The 23,852-nt window shown below is 45.2% G+C and overlaps 1 protein-coding gene across 5 annotated transcripts in view; it reads right to left on the reverse strand.

Annotated features, from left to right (window-relative positions):
• Positions 1-15,151, reverse strand: part of LRRC3B (leucine rich repeat containing 3B) — a 69,341-nt gene extending 54,190 nt beyond the window's left edge. For 3 of the 5 annotated variants that reach the window (XM_081164936.1, XM_081164935.1, XM_081164933.1), the window contains exon 1: positions 13,058-13,775. The gene's annotated coding sequence lies outside the window, so the exon portion shown is untranslated. Of the gene's footprint in view, positions 1-13,057; positions 13,776-14,976 lie in introns of those variants that run through there. The other 2 variants (XM_081164937.1, XM_081164934.1) reach the window with 1 other exon arrangement.
• Between the last annotated feature and the right edge of the window lie 8,701 nt (positions 15,152-23,852).

Here is a 23,852-nt window from a genome sequence, read left to right on the forward strand (position 1 = left end):
GGAGAATTTGTACAGTGGCCAAATTCCATGTTTTTCATTATTGCCTCACATTCAAAAGTCTAAAACGACAGAGTCACAGTTCAATGGGAACTGTAACAAAAGGTTTCTACAGTTCTAAAAGCTGAACTGTTCAATTCTAAATAAGAACAGATCAGGCCAGTGGTCTAGTCCGGTATCCTGTCTGGCCACATCACAGATTGCTGCAAATAAGGGCCTACACAATTATTGGGAAGAATGGTTGAATAAATTATAAGAAAATGAAGGCCAACATTTTCCCTCACAACATCAGCTCATCTTTGCCAAACAAAGCAACCATATTCAAAGGCCAGGCAATCACTCCAGGTTGACATTTCAGCTAACTTAGTTGGTCTTTAAGGTGCTACAGGAAGGATTTTTTTTTATTTTGATTTCAGCTAATGTACACCATACCGTACAATCTACATGCAATTAAGTGTGGACAGTTATTCGTTAATCGTGAGTAATCTACTCTGTGGTGCTTTACAGCATGAGCTTTAGGTCTATGCCCTCCCCTCCCCCAGCCATTTAAAACTCCGCTCGGCTGCGGACTCAACACCTCCACTTCCTCTTACTTTTACTATCTGTCAAATGGAGCTGCAAATTTTGGCCTTCCAATTCTTGTTACCAGAATTACAGAGATGATGTACGTGAAGCACATCGAGCACTGAAAATCCATACCCTTTAAAAACACAAAAAAAAACAGTGTCCCCACATAATGTCTGCTGGAGAACCACCCAAGAACTTGATTTTGTTTTGTTTTAGCAGTAAGAGCAAGCTAATGCTTATTTAAAACATGAGACAATACATTGTTAATATTCAGTGCCAAGAAATATATAATACAAATGCATTACTTTTGTCCCAGTATATGTCCAAGTCAGACAGGATCCCCTCCTCCCCAAAACTAGTTTCCAAAAATGGAACGTATAACACCTGAGTAGGAAAAACTATTAAATCTCAATTAAAATCTGCGGAGCTCTGGACAACTTGCCCACAATAAGGAAATTTTGCCCATGGTATGACTATTTTCTACCTTCCCATTTTGACTCTCTGGCACCCTATCTGCATAACCTAGCAATTCCAAAATATACACGCGCTTTTACTCTTGCAAGATTGAATGTATTGCCCTCGGCTGTACTTGAGGGACGATTCCAACAGATTCCACACGAAAAACACTTATGCTCCTGTGGAGATGGCAGTCCCGAATCGGTGGCGCATGCCCTTCTGGCTTGCACTCTTTATAAAGACTTGAGGAAAGAGATTATCACCCCTCTTTTATTGTCCATCCCCGGTCACTCAACCACTGCCACGGTGTCCTGTCTCTTGGCAGATCAAGATGAGAAGGTGACAGCAAAGGTTGCAAGGTTTTTAGTTGGGGCAATTAGAACAAGATCCACTATGTGACTATTGATTCAAAACCCTAAAATGTATTTTATATAATTGACTTTTTATTTCTATTATTTGTATACCACATTGTTGTTTTATTGCTATGGCCGATGGCTGACGCAAATAAAGATCCATTCATTCATTCACAAGTAGGAAACATTGTTCAGACTGAGGGCCACATTTCCTTGTGGCAAACCTTGCAGGGACCGCATTCTGGTGATGGGAAGAACCAGTGTCAAAATTGGGGAAGAACAATGGGCACATTTATTCAGCAATATAGTGGGGGGGGGGACAGGGGGACCATGGCCCTGGGTGCAAAATTCTGAGGGGGCACAACCGGGTGCCCCCATGCAGGCACTGACTTCCACAGGGATCCCCACCCCACCTAAGCGAAGGCAGCAGAGCAGCTCAGGCCAACGGTGAGCGGGCACAGGTGGGGGTAAGCAAGGGGCAACCCCAGCATGGCGCAGCCTCCTGCTCCTCTATGCAGACGTTGGGTGGATTCACCTGCCAAGGGCCGCATCGGCTGGTTGGGCTCCCTTGGCTCTGGTGGAGGGGGTGGGGGTGCTCAGGTGGCGTTGGCAGCTTGCCTGCCCCGGATGCCAGCAACCGATGCTACACCACTGCATCTATTATCTATTCGACTGGCCTCGACCAGAGCCAGGGCCTTTTCTGCCGTGGCCCCGGCCTGGTGGAACGCTCTCTCACAAGAGACCAGGGCCCTGCAAGATTTGACATCCTTCCGCAGGGCCTGCAAGACGGAGCTCTTCTGCCAGGCCTTTGGTCAGGGTTCAGTCTGACTCATTTTCTCTTGGTATAAGAACAAGCATGAAGGAGATTTCCCAGCCTGCTCACGGGTCTTTATAATATCAGTGGAAACTGTTGGTCCTGGCGAGTATTAACCGCTTTCAGTTTTAACCTGAGGATTGTCATTTGTTCAGTTTTAACTTTAATTTATTTGAATTAATTTTGGGGTGCATTTTAATTGATTGGTTGCTTGTTTTTATGCATATTGTATTATTTATATGATGTTAGCTGCTCTGAGCCCAGCTCCGGCCGGGGAGGGCAGGGTACAAATAATAATAATAATAATAATAATAATAATAATAATAATAATAATCTTTCTACAGTAGGATACATTCCCACCATGCTAAAAGTAGAGGCTTCTTTCTACAGATATACACACACACTGCACGCAAGAGGCATTATTAAGCTCAATGTTCCATTCCAGACAGGCAAGAGAACTTCAAGTTGAGTGCAGAGCACAATTGAGGGGTGCTACCTGGAAAAGTGATGTGGCCTAGGGAGAGGCCTGAGGGCCAGATAAAGCAGTTTGAAGGGCCACTTCTAGGCCTTGGGCCTGAGGCTCTCCACCCCTGTATAAGAGCTCTCCTGATTCAAGCATGCACATAAGAAGGACTTTTTTCCCCAACCAGAACTAGCTGGAACTCAGTTCTGGCACCTCTCAGGTGGATGCCATTGCCATTCTAAGAGAATGAGGGAGAAGTTCGTTGTGAGTTCCTCATCAACGTGGATGAGGTTCTACTCTTTGTATACCTTCATTGTGAGTTCTGGCACCTCTTTTTCTAGGACAACAGCACTGCGTATGAGCTGAAAACACCTATCAACGCATTTCCTCATTTTTAGATGCATACCTTTAACAACCATATGGTCCATCAAGCTGCCTGAGGGCCTCCCTAATCCTCCTGCTTTGCTGCATACCTAGAACTACAAAAATGAGACAGCTGTCAAGGTGGCAGGCCACCATGCAAGGCTGGTGGGTTGGGCTCAATTCTGGGTGTTTGTATGGATGAACTTTAAATGCTGTGTTTTAAACCTGCATTTAACTTAAAATTGTTTAGGGAAGTTTTAAATGTTTGAAGTTTTATTCTGTTTTTAATGTTCTGTTGAAAGCCACCCAGAGTGGCTGAGGAAACCCAGCCAGATGGACAGGGTAGAAATAAAAAGTTGTTCTTGTTGTTCTTGCTACTGTTGTTTCAATTATGTTGCAACCAATCCTAGGAGCACTTTGTGAAGCATAAGCTAAAGAAGATACTTAAGAAACAAGCAAACATTAGCAGGAAACATCCTGAAATGCTTAATGACCAGCATTCCTCCAGTTCCTAATCTAGTAAAAGCCACACTTTATCACCTATTGATTAGCTATGAAGAGCCCTGAAATCTCTAGTATGTTTTGTAAAGGTAAAGGGACCCCTGACCATTAGGTCCAGTCACGGGTGACTCTGGGGTTGCGGCGCTCATCTCGCTTTGCGGGTCATGTGGCCAGCATGACTAAGCCGATTCTGGCGAACCAGAGCATCACATGGAAACACCGTTTACCTTCCCGCCAGAGCAGTACCTATTTATCTACAGTGGTACCTTGGGTTAACTACTTAATTCGTTCCGGAGGTCCGTTCTTAACCTGAAACTGTTCTTAACCTGGGAGGTGAAAAAACCCAGGGGTCTGGTAGGAGGCAGAGCCTGGAACTGTCAGGGGCCAAAAAGATCATATCCCATTGAAGGAGAAATTCCAGACAACTGGGTAACAAGAAATGCCGTCGGAGCCTGATTTCTGTTCTTATCCTGAAGCAAAGTTCTTAACCTGAAGCACTATTTCTGGGTTAGCGGAGTGTTTAACCTGAAGCGTATGTACCCTGAAGCGTATGTAACCCGAGGTACCACTGTACTTGCACTTGGGCGTGCTTTTGAACTGCTAAGTTGGCAGGAGCAGGGACTGAGCAACGGGAGCTCAGCCCGTTGCGGGGATTCGAACCACCGACCTTCTGATAGGCAAGTCCTAGGCTCTGTGGTTTAACCCACAGCGCCACTAACTTAACTCCATCTAAAGCCTAGACCCTCCCTCTGTTAAGCAGGAGGAAGAAAATCACCTCCCCTTTCTGTATCTAGAAATCAACATGGCATGATCGCCCTACTCTATGGTGAGTCTTTGTCATCAAAGCTATAGTTGGCTATAGATTCCCCTTAGATATTCCCAGAGAAACTCCACAAGGCAGCACAAGTGATTTGATTTCAGAAGCAGTTTTATATTTCTTTGATGGGTGCCTGGTCTTTTATCTCTGAAACCTTGAAGTCCAGGTGTTCCCACAAAAGGATCTAGCTGGAATAAACTCAGCTTGGCTGAATCAGGAATCCTGGCTTTGGTGCTCTTTTTCTGCACTCCCATTCCAGCGACACTGTCCAGGAAAGCCTTGCCATGGCCAATGACAGTCTCCTCTTTTTTACTTTCTCTTTTGGAGCTTAGCCTAATGTGAATAGTTCTTGCACTGGACAGAGCATATGGAAGGAAAGGTACAACCCCCATTTTCTCTTGATGGATTTTCAGTTTCTATGCAATACCCCCCCCCCAATCCAGTTTTCCCCTGTAGCCTCTGTGGCTAAATACAGCATCACTTTTCCTTCCTTTCTTTCCCTCTTATCCCCAAAACAGCCTCCACAGTCAACTGTCCACAATCAACTATCACACTGGAATTTTGCTATTCTCTCCCAATAATCAATCAATCAATCAATCAATCAATCAATCATGTCATTTGTATGCCATATCAATAGCAAATTATTATAATCAGTGCTATTTTTCTAGAAAAATAGGTGCCAGAGCTCACCATGAACTTATCCCTTGTTCTCTTAGAATGGTACCTGAGAGGTGCCAGAGCTGAGCGCCTGTAAGCTCCAGCTGAAAAAAGGAGCCCTGATTATTATTATTATGCTGCTTTCCCAAAGTTAAAACCAAACTCAAGGCGGCTTACAACATATAAACAATTACATAATTACAAAGGTAGCAAAAGTAGCCATTAACAATAAACAAAATAGCAGAATAGTACACAACCAAATCAAACCATTTCCACATAAAACATAAGATCCAACACAAAAATACAAAAAGCAACAACATCAGCAACAGCAACAAACCCACTCCCAACAAAACCCCAGCCCAAGACTCTGTTCAGCAGTCTCTGCTTTTGTAGCTGGAGTCAGTCAAGGCTGCCTTCCCAGGCCAGATGGGAAAAGGCCTCTAAGGCAGGCAGCAGGTCTTCTAGGACTCACAGCAAAGTCCCTTTCCAAGAGTTCATTTCTAGAAAAGCTCTGATGCTATCTCAGTCGGTCCTTTACAAGGGAACTCCATTACCTTGACTAAACATTCTGAAGTTACTTGCACTGCACGCCTGCCTATTTGGAAAATGCGTTAATATCTGGGCCAGCAATGCCTGATATAAGCAGCCTGTCTTCCAGCAGAACAGAGCCAGGGTTGCAGTGGAAAATAATTCCCCTAGAACATTTGCACTAAATTCCGCCCCGTTTTTTTGGTTTTGTTTTCCGTAAGGGCTTCACCCTTGAACACAGAGCCATAGTCCATATAGAGAGCGACACATGTCAAGGCAAGGGTAGTAACAGTTTGGTGGGTCCTTACATTTTACAAGCTTTCCACACGTGAAGTAAGCCTGAGACTAGAGCAGGGAGAAGCAACATTTAAACCACACGGTCCCTCCTCCCTACCCACCTATTTTTGTGTACCCCAAGGCTTCCCCATTGCTGCAAAAGTCTCTGCCCTTTGCGGCTGTCCTCAATCAACATACATAAATTAAATAAAACGTGGCTGTGTTCTATGTCAGTGTTAAAAATACACAAGCTGCTTGCTGGGCAGGGTGACCACCAGCCAGCAGCAATATGACTTGATCCACAATAGCAGAACATGCCGTCATTCTGCCACAGTATGACTGAAGGGTAAGCCATCTGTTAAGAAGCGCGGTGCAACAGGAATACATCTTGTAACATTCACATCAGCATTTAAGAGCTTTCTTTTTCAGTGTTGGGGCGCAGGTCTGCCTAGAATCCACCGCCTTTGACCCAGAAGCTTTGCGTTTTAATTACAAGTGCATAAAAACTGATAAGTTGTGTAGGCAACAGAGGTGCTTGCTCCACAAGCTCCAGAGCTAAGCCTGGGCGCTAAAGGCAGAAACCAAGGCACAAAAGCAGGCTGAATTCTCCTCTTCCTTGGCAAGGGACTCCAGAAAGTCAGAAACGCTTTGAGGCTTTCTTGTTACCCTGTTGTCTGGAATTTCTCTTTCAGTAAACAGAAGAATGAATGTGCATACTAAGGTCTCCAAAGCAGTGCACCACAGAGCAGTAAAAAAAAAAAAAGTAATATCTCATAAGGTTGTGCTTTCAATTTCTAATAAATCCAATATTGGGGGAAACAGGTCTCTTGGCTCTGTCTTGGCATATCTACCAATGTGACACAGATTCTCCCGTCTTTCATTTGATAGTTCTGCGGCTTTGAATACTCCAGCCACTACTCTGAAATCTTCAAATATCACCCTCCTGTTGCCAGAATATTGCTCGTGGCTGTTCCATTTTTTACTTGATTTTAGCAGAAACCTACCTGGGGCCCAATCTAAGGAAGGATAATTAAGCAAAACAATTGACTGCAAGCACAGGACCCCAAGGGAAAGGTACTTAACTATAATGGCTAGTCCTCCGATTGCTACTGTGACTTCTTAGCCACAATACATAAATGCCATATTTCCCCCCTTTTCTTCTTACCTAGCCAAGCATTTACTTAATCCTCGTTTTGCCCATCTTTCATACAGCCCCCCTTTACCCTTTCAAATAATCTCTATCCTGAAAACAGAAGGAGTAATGGTAGATGTCATTTCACCCACTACTCCCTTGGTAGGGAGACTCAATGGTTTGGAGTTGTCAGGGGCAGGTCTTGGTAATACAGTGTCCTGTGCAAGGCCAAAATTTGATACACACACCCCATAGACCTTGGGGTGCCTCCCCAAAGTCACTTTGGGAAGGAGGCGTGAGGCTCTGGCAGCATCCTGAAGCCCTCCTGCCTCCTTCCTAAAGCTGGGAAAGCTTTGGGATGGAGGAAGGAGGACTCTAGGACCCTACCAGAGCCCTCATGCCTCCTTCCTGCTTACTAGGCTATGGGTAGGATGTGGGGGAACTGCTCATACTCCCCTAAATCTGCCTCTGGAGTTGTAATCACTCTGTGCGGGGAGGGGAAGGAATGTAGCACAGCAGCAGAGTATCTGCTTTGCATGCAGAAGGCCTCAACTTTCATCCCCAGCATCTCCAGGGAGCCTGGAATTGTAGGAGGTAAAGGTAAAGGGACCCCTGACCATTAGGTCCAGTCATGACCGACTCTGGGGTTGCAGCGCTCATCTCGCTTTATTGGCCGAGGGAGCCGGCGTACAGCTTCCGGGTCATGTGGCCAGCATGACTAAGCCGCTTCTGGCGAACCAGAGCAGCACACAGAAACGCCATTTACCTTCCCGCCGGAGCGGTCCCTATTTATTTACTTGCACTTTGACGTGCTTTCGAACTGCTAGGTTGGAAGGAGCAGGGACCAAGCAACGGGAACTCACTCCGTCGCGGGGATTCGAACCACCAACCTTCTGATCGGCAAGTCCTAGGCTTAACCCACAGTGCCACCCGCCTCCTGGAATTGTAGAAAGCCACTGCCAAACAGTGTAGACCACTGGTTTTCTACTGGTGGGTTGGGACCCACTAACCGAGTTGCAACGGAAGCACTGCCACCATGCAAAGATTAAGAAATGGGTCCCCAAAGGCATGCTTGGGTTAAAGGTGGGTCTGAAAAGGTTGAAGATACCTGGTGTCCATTTACTGAGCAAAATGGACCAATGGGTGACTAAGCATAAGGCACTTTCCTATTTTCTATGAATGAGACACGCCTTCACATTCGTGCTCATGACACAGAGCCATCATAATGTGAAGAATGGAAATGCTATCCTTCTGGAGAGGTAGAAGCCAAAAATATGAGGTCCCACCCTATCATTCCAACGCTGTCCCTGTTCAACCAAATACAGACGCCTGTGGGGCAGCTCAGCCCCTAGAACTGCACTGGCCAGAATTAGAAACAACCATTGTATGCTCTGAACATTGGCATTTTCCCCCCTTAGTCGTTGATGATAACAAGCTTTTGGCTTGACAACTCTCTAAATCAAGACCTGGAATCAAATACTGTATCAGGAAATGTGATCAGGAAAAAGATGCTTTTCACATCGGCTAGTGTTCCCAAATAACTGAAAGCTTAAATTCAAACAGGATGCAGCTAACAATGTATTTCTGTAAGGACTGGATGAACAAAGAATTTCCCTGAACAAAAGTAGGTCCAAGTTGTGTTTGTCAAGAGCTGTACTTGTCCTAGCTTTGCAGCAGTATTTTAACATCAATTTTTATTTGTAGGTAAACACACACACACACACAAACACACATAGTCACAAATGACTGACCCTCAGAAGTATTTTAATTTATTCTCTCTGTGTATTTTCTCTGAATACCGGGGGTGGGGGGAGCAATTCAAAGTTTGTCCACGATTTGCTGCGCGCAGGGGTCTTCCCTGCCAAACAGATGGTGCTGTCAGCTCTGACAGGACTTTTCACCAGTGGGATAATGGGAGGGAGGATGGCTGGAAATCAGTGGCTTCCTCCCAAAACAGGTGGCTACAGTGCTGGGGAGGGTGAACCAGGATTTATATTTTGTTGCTATTTTAACTAAATGTGAAGAATGGCACAATTGAAAAGTCTGGATCCACTGAAAGCCACAAGCATCCGCAAAACGGTTGCCAATGATTCAGCAAAATTGCACCACCAGGAGCAATAGGTTGCGCCCAGACGAAAGGCTGAAATTCTATACCCGGGCAATCCTTTCCCACTTACCTGGAAGTATTTCCCATGTATGATAATTATTTGAGCATTGGTGTCAATGGGAACTAAGTGCAGCTAACTTAGGGATTCAACCCTATGTATTTTTCAAGCATAAAATATTTCCGTTAATGTTGCATCATTGTGAACATGCAAAGCTTAAATCACTGAGTGATATGGAACTCTGTAACAAGGGCCTCATTGGTAAGGGGTTGCCTAAGGAGAACACTGTTTTCATTAAGAGGAAACACATTTATCTACACAGAAATAAATGTCTATGAGGCCCTACCTCTTGCTGACACACACTGTACAGAGCCAAATTATAATGCCCATGAAGCAACAGCTGTCTGCTCCGAAATAAATATGATCAGACTTGAACTACTGTTTGCTGTTTTCATTCCTCCATTGAGACAGCTCCAACCAGACATTCTAAATCCATCACAGAGTGGGGAGGAGACTGCTAGCTCAATCCCTCAACCGACTTCGCCATCATCCTTCCTGACTCAGAGGCAAATGTCTGCAGACCAAATGCCTAGTCCTGTGTAGGTTCTTCACAAGATTTAGAACCATGAAGGATCAATGTGATGGATGCTTTAAACTGGTCCCCAGAACACCCAATTAGGTGAACACAAACGCATTTCCTCGTCAGATTAAAGCAAATGACTTCTTGCCTTACCAAAGCTTTCAAAATGCATTTGCTAAATAAATTCCAGTGCTTTAGAAATTGTCTTGTACGGTTTTTAAATCACTTGCTAGAAACTTCATTGAATTCAGTTGATATTCTGTAGGGCCTCTAGCATTTTAAAAATCCATATGACCAATTCCCCCTTTTCTTTTTGTGGAGAAAACTCCAAGCCCAGTGAAATATGTGGAAATATTCTTATTGTTCTGTCTCTAGAATCAAGGAAATCAGACAAAGGGATACACAAATATTTCAGAAGTGGCATTTAACAACTCTATAGAGTTATTCTTCCCCTTTCCCCACACTGCAGTTTGACAACAACAACAAAACCGGCTTCTCACCAAGGGTCTAATCCTGACAAAGCTAAGTACTTTAACTTCCCATATGATTTAAGTATACGTTTGACTCTCCCACTGAAATCAATGGGATTGAAAAATGCTTCACTTGGTTGGATCATGCCTCCATTTTTTCAAAGACTAGCCTTGTTCACAAATAATCTCCAAGCAACCCACAAATGATAGCCAAGGTTTGTTCTTGTTTGGGGAAAACAAACTACGAGTCCAGGGTTTACATGCCATGCTAAGTCAAACCATGGCTTAGTTCCCTCCAGTGCAGCAGCAGCATAGGAGTAACAAAGTGGTTGAAATTTCCCAAGCATGCTTGCTCATTCATACTAGGCCAAAGTTTGACTTAGTGTTATGTGCAAACTGAGCCAGTATCTTTTTGATATGCATGGCAGGTTGCTATATTCTTCATTTTTTGGTCAAGTAACTAAACTCATCAAGGCCAAGGAAATTTCCCCATAAATAAGGCAAAGCAGACTTATGTGATTGCAAAAGTAGGCAAACTACATTAAATATGAATTAGTATGCTACCCCTTTTTAGTGTCAAATGGAAATGTGATCATCTTTAATTTTTCAGTAGTTTCCAATATTTTGTCTTCAGATGAGAAAGGACTGAAATTTTCACTTGGCTTCCGTTCACCTTCAAATCACTGATGGCATGCTAATAAAGCTTCTGAGCTTCTTGAGGGTATTGGCTTAGGACTGTTAACCTGGGATCCTTAGTTGCTGATTGAGCTAATCAGCAATACACCTCACTAATAATTTCAGGTTATTAATGCACCAACGTGAGGCTTGCACGGAGCAAAACACTACACCAGAGTTTGCACAGAACAAAGAACGATCCTGTTGTTGTTCATACAATCGCTTATCCTGGGTTAAAAGAGCAGGAAGTCAACAGTTCCTGACTATGTGATTTCACAACTCACTTTATCTTCCAGTTCATCCCTTGAGTGCGTAAACAAACCAAGAGCTAAAGTGAATTAATGGCTTGTGATCGCAGGATAAATGATCACATAAACAAGCCCTCCATTACAGATGGCCTTGCTTTCCAAAGCTGTTTCAGATGCTTCCCATTTGAGCGACTTGTAGTGCAATCTATAATCATACATACATACATACATACATACCCCAACTGTTTGCTTGACAGATCTACTCAGAAGTACATCTTATTGAGTTCAATAGGCTTTACTCTCAGGTAAGCAGTTACCGCTTTAGCTTGGTTCAATATACAATGACAAGCACGAAAGATACAAACTGGCCCAAGACACTTGACACTTTTGAGCCAACTCCCTGTTTAAAGCACTACAAGCTCCAAACCCATCTTTATTTTACTCCATCTTAAATTCCAGTTCATCATCTGAATATAGACTTATTTCTTGCAGTTAAGGTTAGATTTGAGGCCTTTTTTAAAGCACTATGAAGAGAAACTCTTGACCCATCCCATCTTCGTCTGAATATATCCTTACTTCATTTGAATCAAAGCTCATCAGACAAATACATGCTTATTTCATTTATTGCAATTAAATCTTTATTTCCATTGCCTTCTCCTTCTGGCACAACATGTGACTTACTAGTAATCATCTTTCTCAACGTCAAAAAGCTACAATTATGATTTCTGCAGTCTCACTCGGAAAATAGATCACTTAAGGCCCAAACAGCACAAAATGTTAAATGTCTCCCGAGAGGTAGAAGTTCTTAGCAACTTAAAGGCAATGGAAATTTAGGCTGTAGCTGGTGTGTTTTTTCTGCTGGAAGACAAACAGAATATTACTCATTGTTTTCAGAGGTCAGAAGGACCAAGTCCAACTTTAATTCAGAGTGTAAGCCCAGAAATAGCCTCTTGAGGTCAGTGGCAAAGCTCCCATTCACATTTAGGAACCTAGATTTCACCCTTTACAGTATATCATTACTCTTTTAAGAGAAGATCTTGGATTCTGTAAGCAAAACAAAACCCAGCAAACTTATTTGAACACATATTTCGCTATCAAATATTATTTGAAGCAATAGGGAATGCAGAACTGGTCCAATTATTCCTCCAATTATTCTGGCTGTACTAAACTGGACCAAATACAGAAATATCAGAAACTGATACTGTATGGCTGAAGTAGGAGAGAGTCAGTTTATAAAACAGCTTACATATTCTGGTCTTTGTCAACAAACCACACACTTATTCACATCTGTAATTTACAGTCCAGTAATGGAAGCCAAAAGCAAAAGTTAAGCATGCAAACCATTCTGTATCCCATCACAACACATTTCCAAGATTCGAGTTCTCAACAGGCCACAACATACACCACACAAGGCATGGACATGTTCCAATATCACCAGAATCTGTTCTGCCTCAAGTTTTCGGTTTAATGTTTTCCTTTTGTGGGATCAATATACTTTCGTTTGTATTTTAAAACAGGTCCCCACTACCTCTTGTACGGCATTTCAAATTTTATTTTACATTGCCCTGTTTCTTACGTAGTTTGCCAGTTTGCTCACCTCTCCCAAGTTAGCAAAACACTGGACCAAAGCACACATTTCATTTGGCACAGCTTTGCTGTGTGCCAATATAATCAATACACCAAGGGTGGGGAGTTTGAGCCACATACATAGCAATGCGAGAGCCAGTTCCCACTCGCTGAGAACATCTACTATGCACAGCCATAGAATTTCTCTCCTAAGTGCCACATTTTAAGGTCACGACCACAGCGTCCCAGCCAGGGCTTGCCACTATATCACCCATTTCTGATCTTTAGGATACAAACTCCCCACCCTTCCTCCTCTATTACAGGCGTCGCCAAACAAGGGAAGAAGGGGGTTAGTAGGCGAACTGAACAAATTTTAAGAAAGGGGGGGGGACACCACACCTTACCCCCCTCCCCGCGTATGAAAGTGAAGTTGGGAGAGGGCTCTTTGCTAACCCCCCACCCGAGGGACAGGGGATTCGAGCGCCTTACCGGGTGCAGCGGGGTGACTCAGGCGGCGTGGAAGGCGAGGCGCAGGCGGGCATGGAGAGCTGCAGCTTGCCGAGCCTTTTTGCGCCTCACCTGGGAGTCGCTGCTGCTGCTGCTGCTACCGCAGCCCTGATCACAGACCTGGCTGCCATTTGTTGCGCGCCTTCCCGGGGACGACGCAAGCGAGGCATTGGAGGGAGGGAGAGAGCGAGAGAGCCTTTCCTCCCCACGATCCCGGCGGAGAGTCCGCTCCGTAGCAACCGATCCGGATTAGAAGGGTTTCCCCGCTGGTTTTGGGTCTCCCCCAACACCACCAGCAGCCTTTTTTCAGTGTGGGCAAATCCCAAGGCAACGCCAGGCGCTCCCCGCCGGCTGCTCGCTCGCTCTTCGTCTCATGGTGCGCCGCGCTGGCCAGCCGGAGGGCACGTCCCGATCGCCCGATCGCTTCCCCGATCGCCCCCCGAATGCTGATCAGCGGCGGCGGCGGTGGCACCAGCAGCTCGGCGGCGTCCTGCAAACCCGGGCGTGGCAAACCGAGCAGAGCAGCGCCTTGCAAGAGACAGGAGCACATGCACGACTTCGATTCGCTCTGCGGAGCCGTGGGGAGGTTGCGGGAAAGGGGTGGGATCGAGTGGACTCGATCGCCTCGTGCTCTACAGGTGCTGCCGCCTAGGAGATCGAGGGGGGGCTCCTACACTGGGCAGCCAGCCCCCCTCCCCAGCCATGGAGACGCGATCGGGGAGATGACTTGCTTTGGGCGCGCCAGATCCCCCCTCCCCCAGCTCCACGGCCGCGAGAGTTTCTTGGGACGTGCAGCCGGAGAGTCACGGACTCCGGGTGTCTGGCGCGATCCCCGCCCTCGCCTTGCCCCTGGGAGCCTGGGCGCGAAAGAGGCGAGGCCGTTGTGCCGCTTCCTGAACGGGCACCTGATCTCTCCAGGTCCCTCTCCCTCGCCTCCTCCTCCTCCAGCCCGGGAAAGTGTTCGCGATCTCGGGCAGCGATCTCTTCTCCTCCACCCTGGCATGTCAATCCATGACCCGCCCGCCGATCGGCCGCGCTCTCTTCTCCGAGATCACGTCCTCTGCCATGTACTCCGCGGTTACTCCTGGTTTACTCAATCAGGGCAGCTCCGTTTTCATTCCAGGCACCCCGGGGGAGGCGAGGGGTGAGTGGGTGGGTGTAAGGATCTCCTCGGAAGTAAAGAGACTTGCTGCTGGGGTTGGGCGTCCGATCGTCTTCCCTCTGCACCTGCTAGGGCCAACCTCCCGCGCCCTCCCAAAAAAACTCCTGTTCCTGTTGCATTTGCAGCCTTGTCATTCAGGGACACCCCTCCACCCCACCCCCACGGTCCCCTCTGGCTGTAGATCCCCGTGGAAAATACTAGGTGCTTCCCACCGAACTATGGAATCGGTACCAGCCAAAAAAATGTGGATTTAGCAGCCTCATTTCCCAATGATGCAGCTTTATCGAGGCTCAGATCCATGCCGGTTTAAAAACGGGAGTTGTTGGGGTGGGGGAGGGGAGGAAAGCGGTGAGGAAATGGGGTTTTGATGGGGGGGGGGATTTGCCGCCGGTTGGGAGAATTCGGTTCCGTGGCGGTGGCGCCTCGTGCGCAATCCTTTGGGCACCGGATTAAATCCGCGCGCATCATACCCAAGCGCACTGCGCCCGAAGCTTCCCTCCGCGTTTTTTCCATTTTTATCAACTTTAAAAGGCGTGTTGTTACGGTGCTTGGGGGAGGGGGGACGACGCCTAGGCAACGACGCCGTTGAAGCCTTGCCTGCCACGAATTCCGATCCGCTTGTCTATATAATGCATTCGGAGGCGTCAGGCTCCCCCCCCCCGACCCCGACCCCCCCAGCCCTTCCCTGGGAGAGCGCGCCAATCCCGGGCAGGAAATGCAACAGGCGGCGGCGGCTTACCTTCCTTTGCCCAAATCTTGCGCCTGCCCGCCTGACCATATAAGCAGAAGAGAAGGAGTGGGTGCTTTTTTTCCCTTCCCCTTCCAGAGGGAAGAAATGGCTACTCGAGGACGGATCCCGCTAGCTTCTGCCTGCCGAAAGGAGCAGCTCCGAGGTTCTCGTGGGGCCAAAGGAGACTCTGCCTTCCAGTGGCTGAAAACCAAAAACCCGCCACGAGGGAGGGCTAGAGGAAGGGCTTAAGCGGGGTCTAAGGCCCGGCTTGGGGGTCAGCATTTCTAGGACAAATAGGGTCTAAAGTCTCCCTCTGCGCTTCTGCATAGCATTATTACCTCTGGCGTACGTATGTAATTAATTAATTAATTTTGTATTCTACTTTTCAGATACAGCCGTACTTTGGTTCCCAAACTTAATCTGTTCCAGAAGTCCGTTCCAAAACCAAAGCGTTCCAAAACCAAGGTGCGCTTTCCCATAGAAAGTAATGCAAAATGGATTAATCCGTTCCAGGCTTTTAAAAACAACAACCCCTAAAACAGCAATTTGACATGAATTTTACTATCTAACGAGACCATCAATCCATCAAATGAAAGCAACGATCAATGTACTGTACTATAAAAAATAAATAAGACAGTATTGTAGATGATGAAAAGTAAAATTAATTTTTCCCTCTTACTGCACTGATGATAGTCATTGTTTGGATGGGGGTGGTGGGCTTTTATCCATTTCTGCAGTCATGCAATCGGTCAGTCAGTAGCTGTACTGGGTTCCACACAGTCACAAAAACAAGTCATAAAAACAAAGTCACAAGTGAGTCCTGTAAAACGAAGAACAAGTTACAGTCACAAAAACGGAAAAGCCACACAAACAAAAATGTCCCAAAGAGACTCTAATCACAACCGCGCCACACATTTAAATCATATTTGAATGAAAATGCCCATCAACTTGGGGGGGGGCACGGCTCAAATATTTTATTGGGGCGAAGGGATCTCAAGCCCTATAAGTTGATTCCTATGCGTCACATTCACAACATACCTTTAAATCACATGGCTTCGCTCCAAAAGAATTGTGGGAAGTGTAGTTTGCCCCTCATAGGGACGCGGGTGGCGCTGTGGGTTAAACCACAGAGCCTAGGACTTGCCAATCAGAAGGTCGGCGGTTCGAATCCCCATGACGGGGTGAGCTCCCGTTGCTCGGTCCCAGCTCCTGCCAACCTAGCAGTTTGAAAGTACATCAAAGTGCAAGTAGATAAAGAGGTACCGCTCTGGCAGGAAGGTAAACGGCGTTTCCATGCGCTGCTCTGGTTCGCCATGCTGGCCACATGACCCGGAAGCTGTACGCCGCTCCCTCGGCCAATAAAGCGAGATGAGCGCCGCAACCCCAGAGTCGGCCACGACTGGCCCTAATGGTCAGGGGTCCCTTTACCTTTACCTTTAGTTTGCCCCTTAAAGAAGCTGCAGTTCCCAGCAACTTTGGCAAACCACAGTTTCCAGAATTCTTTGGGGGAAGCCATGTGGCTTTAAAGGTATTGTGTGAATGTGACCAATAGAGGGGCCAACTCCTAGGGGCTGAGATCCCTTCACACACACCTCATAAAATATTTGCGGGCTCTCCCCCCCCCCCCGAAAAAGTTGATGGGCATTGCTATTAAAATGGTGTCTCTGTAGCATGTCACGTGATCAGTCAGGATACAGGGCAGGGCTTGTCTGGCCCCCCCAATATTTTATACAAGTTGGCACCCCTGAATGTGACCTCACAAAAGAACAAAATATTACAGTACTAGTTAAAAGGACAATAAAAGTGGGCACAAATATCAATTCAATCAAAGCTCAAACAGCATCAACTTAAGATATTTAGATGTCATAACCTTTAGATTTTTGCTGTTGCTTCAGATCGCTGTAGCTTCTAGACACTAGCGTCCTCGGAATTTTAAGACTGAAGGGAATTCTCAAAGGTAAACTGAATTCAGTTTCAAAGCAAAACGGTTGGTTTTTTACTAATCAAAAGGATAGCTTTTTTGAAGGCACACTGCACTACAAGCAACAAATATTGTACTGCCCAGGAACCAATTATCGTGCTGGGAACATAATTACTGTATTTGAGTACAGTTCAAGAGTATGATATTGATCATTGCAGGGAGAAATCAAACATAATATAGGCTAAGGCAGTTCACCAGTTATCTGTAGTGTTCAAGATAATTTTTATTTTTGGTAAATACATTTTATATATCAACGTCCTATCCTGCTGTGATAGGCAAAATAACATTCTGTTACTGCTTCCGTGGTCAAAGTCAAAATGAGGTTTTTGCCACAGTTCTGGGGGTTGGGGAACCAGATGCACCCTCCAATTTACCTTTAATTAGTTCCTAAACTCAGTATACAAAGTCATTAAAACTTAAGGCACATCAGAGCTATTGTGCAAGGTGGGCGATCTCTGGAATGCATGACCTGCCTAGTCCAGATATTTATTCTATACTCTTCACCCATGTCTAAGCACAGATAACAACTTCTTCCGCACCATTAACAAAATATAGTAATCAGTTTGGGATGTTAGGCTATATGTTGAGACTCTTCTAATCCCTGGATTTAGCAAGTGTTAAAATCTAATCAAGGCTTATGATTCTTGGAATAGCCAAGCTAGCCTCCTGGTGAGGAGATAGCCTGGATGATGTGCCATTATGAAGAGCAAAGGAAGGATATCTGTGGGAGACAGCAAATGGGTGGGAGCCCCTCTCTCAACTTGCAGGTAGTTAGAAAGACAGAGGCAGAGTTGAGGGCAGAGGGTTTTGCCGTGACGTGAGCTAGAAGCAAAAGCAGCGAGCTACAGAGCGAGTCAGAACAATGTTTGATTTCTGCTTGAATCCAAAGCTCTGGCTATGGGAGAAATGAGATCCTTTTTGAGGTATTAATGCTGTGAACCCCTCCATCGTAGGCTCAGGTTGTATATATGTGTAAATAAACCGTATATCATAAAGACACCGCAGTTTCTGCTGTGCCTCATTTCCAAAAGGAAAAACAGATCCTGGAAACCCTGGAATCTCAAATCGCTCAGAGATTGGGATGTTGTGCTACAATATGAAGCTACATCATATACCACAGGACTAAAATTACTTGGGTTTGTGGAATGTATTTCAACTCGTTATATTTTCCAAAACCCTCACAGTTAGTCCCAGTCATTTTCTATACATGAAGAAGCACTATGGGTCAGTCTCATAGTGGCTGCCATTGACTTTTGCAGAAGAGGTTTATAGGGTTGCGGCAGAGGTGTAGACCAAAAAAAAAAAAAAAAAAAAAAAAAGTCCCTTCTGTGGATCACCTACTATTGAGATCATAGAATCGTAGATTTGGGAGGGACCCTGAGGGTCATCTAGTCCAACCCCCTGCACCCAGGAATCTCAACTAAAGAATCCATGACAGATGACCATTGAACCTCTGCATAAAAGCCACCAATGAAGGGGAGTCCTTTTCACGGTCAAACAGCTGTCACTGTCAGATGGGAGACAGGTTTGTAACCCCCCTGGTCTTCTCAATTGCAGCTGTTTTGCTTTCTCAGTTTAATAAAAGTTAAAGAGGTTGAAGATGGGACTAGTGATGGATGAGCAACTGGATTAAATAAAGTGGGACCATTCCTTCCAAATATTTGAAGACCTCCAAGGGGAGAGAGTCAAGTCTCTCACTGGCCAATGTAATTTTCCACTAGGAATCTCAGTGGGTATGGGTCATGAAAAAGATTGCTAGCATCTTGCTTGCCAGGAGTTGAGAAAGAGGTCCAGTAAGCCTCTTCCATATTTGTGGCAGCCTTCCACTTCCTACTACTATGTTCCTGTTCCCAAAATACTTTTTCCTCCCTTTGGCATATAGGGTTGGGGTAAGGTAAAGGTAAAGGGACCCCTGACCATTAGGTCCAGTCGTGACTGACTCTGGGGTTGCGGCACTCATCTCCCTTTATTGGCCGAGGGAGCCGGCGTACAGCTTCCAGGTCATGTGGCCAGCATGACTAAGCCGCTTCTGGCGAACCAGAGCAGTGCAAGGAAACGCCGTTTACCTTCCCGCTGGAGTGGTACCTATTTATCTACCTGCACTTTGACTTGCTTTCGAACTGCTAGGTTGGCAGGAGCAGGGACCAAGCAACGGGAGCTCACCCCGTCGCAGAGATTCAAACCTCTGACCTTCTGATCGGCAAGTCCTAGGCTCTGTGGTTTAACCCACAGTGCCACCCGCATCCCCACAGGGTTGGGGTAGCAGGGGGCAATGGGAATTGGGTGTGCAAGCAGAGTCAAGGCAGGGTGGACTGCTTATAGCAGGCAAAACCTGCTTCAGTCCTGCAAACAATTCAAGCAGGGGGCTTACTTCTAATTCTCAGAGCCTCGCTCCTTTGATAAATAGTTGGGGTGCAGGAATTACCTCTCCAAATATAGCTATCTGGTCATCAGTTTCTTATGGGTGCAGATTTGCCCCTCGTTCTCCCATAGAAGTTAAGGAAAGTTATTTACTTTCATGAGGAATGGGGACAATACAGTATTAGAGTGCTGGACACATTTGCTTAAAAAACAAAACACAGTTGGAAGTTCAATAGGACACTGTACAAGCATTGAAATCTAGCTCGAGCATCTGGTTTTGTTTTCCAGATTGTGAAACAAAGAAAAAGACTGCAAAATGCATTTGATATGGAAGCTCTGCCCAGCCTGCGCTTCTGTGTTTTTCTGTCACAGAGCCTGAGAAGCTACTGTTTTCCACATTTGGTTGAGAAGCCAAAGCACCATTATAAAGGGTGAAAAATCAAGTGTCTTCTCAGCTGGCTCCAGGGCAAATGTGTTTGCTACTGAATCAAAAGAAATCCACCTTCCCACACAATTGTTCTTCTACAATGGAAGGATTTTAAATATTCTGTCTATGAATCAAGTTTAAAAGTAATAATAATACTGCACACAATGTGTTTGGTCCTTCAAAATGTTACTTACATATTTGCCTGTATTCATAGACTCCCTGCGGCAACATGTGTGGATATAAAGGCTTTTGTGTGAAATTATTGTTTTGTTCACTGTCCTGAACTGCAGCCCAAATGAGGGCTCATGAGAGTGGTTGGGTGCAGGGATACCAAAAAGGGATGCAAAAAATATAAGAATGACCAGGTCTAGCACTTTATTAAGAAAGTGTATACTTATAGCAAAGCACCCTGCCAGTTCTCCTAGCCTTTGCAGACATGGGACGGACACCGCAGCAAGCAGATGGCTTATCTGCGCCCAAGCAAATGTTCATACATTCTTTATACACAAAACAGCATATGTCACTTTAGGACTTCCCATTGTTTCACCTGCCCAGATGAGGGTTTAGGTGACAAATACCCAAATCTTACAAAATAAAAAAATTCCTTCCAGTAGCACCCTAGAGACCAACTAAGTTTGTTATTGGTATGAGCTTTCGTGTGCATGCACACTTCTTCAGATACACTGAAACAGAAGTCACCAGACCCTTATATATAGTGAAAGGGTGGGGAGTCCACCCAGGGAAGGAGAAAGAAGATGGCGCCTGAAGCAAGTCTCCTGTGAACCTCAGCAGAGTGAGTAAGGTAAAGGTAAAGGGACCCCTGACCATTAGGTCCAGTCGTGGCCAACTCTGGGGTTGCAGCGCTCATCTCGCTTTATTGGCCGAGGGAGCTGGCATACAGCTTCCGGGTCACGTGGCCAGCATAACTAAGCCACTTCTGGTGAACCAGAGCAGTGCACGGAAATGCCATTTACCTTCCCGCTGGAGTGGTACCTATTTATCTACTTGCACTTTGTTGTGCTTTCCAACTGCTAGGTTGGCAGGAGCAGGGACTGAGCAACGGGAGCTCACCCCGTCGCAGGGATTCAAACCACCGACCTTCTGATCGGCAAGTCCTAGGCTCTGTGGTTTAACCCACAGCGCCACCCGCGTCCCTTTCAGCAGAGAGAGTAGGAGCTTTTAAAAAATAATATGGAAAAAAGACACATTCCCAGAAAACAAGCTTATATCCCAGCCAGATAAGGGCTCCAGGAGTTGCCGGACGGCATTTTAAACATCCTCCCTTCCTTTGAGGCTCTTCTAAAGCCCCCGGAAGCAATGATAGTAATCAGTGCTATTTTTCTAGAAAAAGAGGTGCCGGAACTCACCATGAACGCCTCCCTTGTTCTCTTATAATAACAATGGTGCCTACCTGAGAGGTGCTGGAACTGAGTTCGGGTGAATTCTGGCTGGGGGGAAAGCCCTGGTAATAGAAGTCTCAGGAATGATCCACTGGGCTTACTACCACACATGTCTTTATGCAGTCCAAGACGCTCTGCATCCATTGATGTCTTAGAAATCACAATGTGAAGAAATCACATGACCACTCTATCCTATTGTTTCCTGCTTGGCAGGGGGTTGGACTCGATGGCCCTTGTGGTCTCTTCCAACTCTATGATTCTATGATTCTATGATTCCTCCAGATTCTGCATAACCGCATTCTGTACTTCAGTTTGTGTGAGCTGGCCCCATTCCGTCATGCGGTGTCAATAAGGCACATGTTGCTTGACCAAGTGTATGCCTCAGATTAAAAATGAGAATTCTGCTTCTTTTATTACAGTGTTTGTTGGTGCTTTTGTCCTTTCAGTACGGGATGGGTTTTAACTGGAAGAGTGAGTTAAGTTTTGAGGACAGTTCTGTAGATAGCATACCTGGGAGCTTCTGTGCATTATCGTACTAGTTGCATGTGATTTTTACACCATTGTTAGAAAATGAAAGGGCTGATCCTCCTTTTTAAAAGAAGAATATGTATTTAATAGGTCAAAAGAAGAGGTCACTTGGCTTCTCAGTGTAGTAAGAAGCAATAATATGCACATAGTCATAAAAATGAGGGAGGAATGCAATATACCTCACAGTTTTCAACTTTCAATATTAAGATAATGTTAATTTATAAATATTTAAGAATCAATTATGAAACTTTTCCTCAATGGAAGATCAGGGCTCCATAAATACTTTTATCTACCAAAGCAAAAGTATCTGTGTCGATGATAGCAGAGACTTAAAAATTATAAATATTCATTAAAATTGTTTAATGGGCTAATTAAGGAACTAAGCAGTGCAGTCCATTCATTTTAGTCACCTAGTCACCTTGGCTGTGTGTAGAAGTCAGCAAACATTGCCCATACTCTAGGATGTGAAGAGCAGCCAAATGACCTTCTCTTTTGCTGTTAAACTTATATTCCTTTTTAATAGAGGCTTAATCTGCTCACTTCTAATGGTGCCATAAAATTCATATGCTGGCTGATGCATTAATGAACTAAGTCTTCCTATTGACCAGCCCACGCACACTGAAGAAAGCTGCAGAGGTTGGGGCCATCTAATAAAATCAACCTAGGCCATAATCTTATATGGAGAAAGATTCCAGTGATATTCATATGGCTGATATGCTTGGTCAAACTAAACCCATGGGTGGAACACATGTATTGGTAACAGAACATGACTCTCTCACACACATTCAAGTGCTTTCCAGGGGCCAGATACATGTGAAGATGTCCTCTTTCAACCCAGGCTTATCGCCCCTTTGGGCTGATAAGAAAACATTAAGATTACTTAAAGAGAGAACAGTTTGATAAGAAAACGTATTAAATTTTTCTTAAAGAGAGAACAGTTTGAAAGACTCCCCAGAGTTGCAGTGGTAATTAGAGAGATATTTATTGTGTACCCTCAGTCCACATCAATATGTTTATCTGCTTACAACATGTATCTCAGAAGGGAAAGCAACATGCTTAATCTGTCATAAGCAATTGTCCAGCAAAACTGCATTTTGTGTCCAAGGGGGAGCATATTTTTGAATGTTACAAGGGGAGGGGGGCAGTTTTATAAAGAACTTGGGGAGCTGCAAAGGTACATTGCTGCTTCTGAAGGACTAGCACTGCTTTATGATTCCCACGCTAAAGTCAGATGGTTCCTACCTCCTTGTATATTTTTGTCAAGGAGCAGAGTTAGGATCCTATGTTGTCGTGGCTCTGTGAATGGAGGGGACTATTTGCGTAGAGCAGAAGAGTTGCATTTATGGAAGCACATCTTCCTTAAACAGAAGCTCACCTATTATGAAGAGAAACTCCCATCATTAGTCGACCAGAAGCTTAGGAACCAAGTCCATTTGTCTTTCCGCTGGACTCACCATTCTCCAGTTCTCAAATGCTTTATACAATGACTTCCACTCCTATGGCTTTGTTCTCAGCTGTCCGTATAACTTGTCCAGGAGGAACATCTTCGAAGTGTCCAAATAACAAGGACATATAGAATGGTATTTTGCTTCTATTAGAGACTTCCAAGGTCTTAGAAGATAGCAAAAAGTATAACGGCACTTTTAAAGACCACCTAATTTATTGCACCGCGAGCTTTTATAGGCAACAGCATTGTAAGATTCAGTCATGCCTGTGCTGGATTACAATTCCAGGGTTAAGCTGCTACTTGGGATTTGTAACAAATAGTTGGCTCCTGTGACATTTCTATCTGTTGGTTTATATGGAGTAGTTTTACAGGCTTTTGGGTTGTTAAAACATAAAACAAAAACCCCCCACCAACCCTACTGCAATTTGTGCTAAGCCCCAGAGATAAGATGGAAGAATGATTCAGTCAATCAATCATAGTATTAATCATTTTTATTACTCAACCTAGCCTCTATAGCCAGGCCCCATTATGTTGCAGAGCCAGTGTGGTGTAGTGGTTAAGAGCGGTAGACTCGTAATCTGGTGAACCGGGTTCGCATTTCCACTTCTCCACATGCAGCTGCTGGGTGACCTTGGGCTAGTTCACACTTCTTTGAAGTCTCTCAGCCCCACTCACCTCACAGAGTGTTTTTTTGTGGGGGAGGAAGGGAAAGGAGAATGTTAGCCGCTTTGAGACTCCTTC

This window comes from Podarcis bocagei (genome assembly GCF_964188305.1).
Source record: "Podarcis bocagei genome assembly, chromosome: 12".
NCBI classification, from domain to species: domain Eukaryota; kingdom Metazoa; phylum Chordata; class Lepidosauria; order Squamata; family Lacertidae; genus Podarcis; species Podarcis bocagei.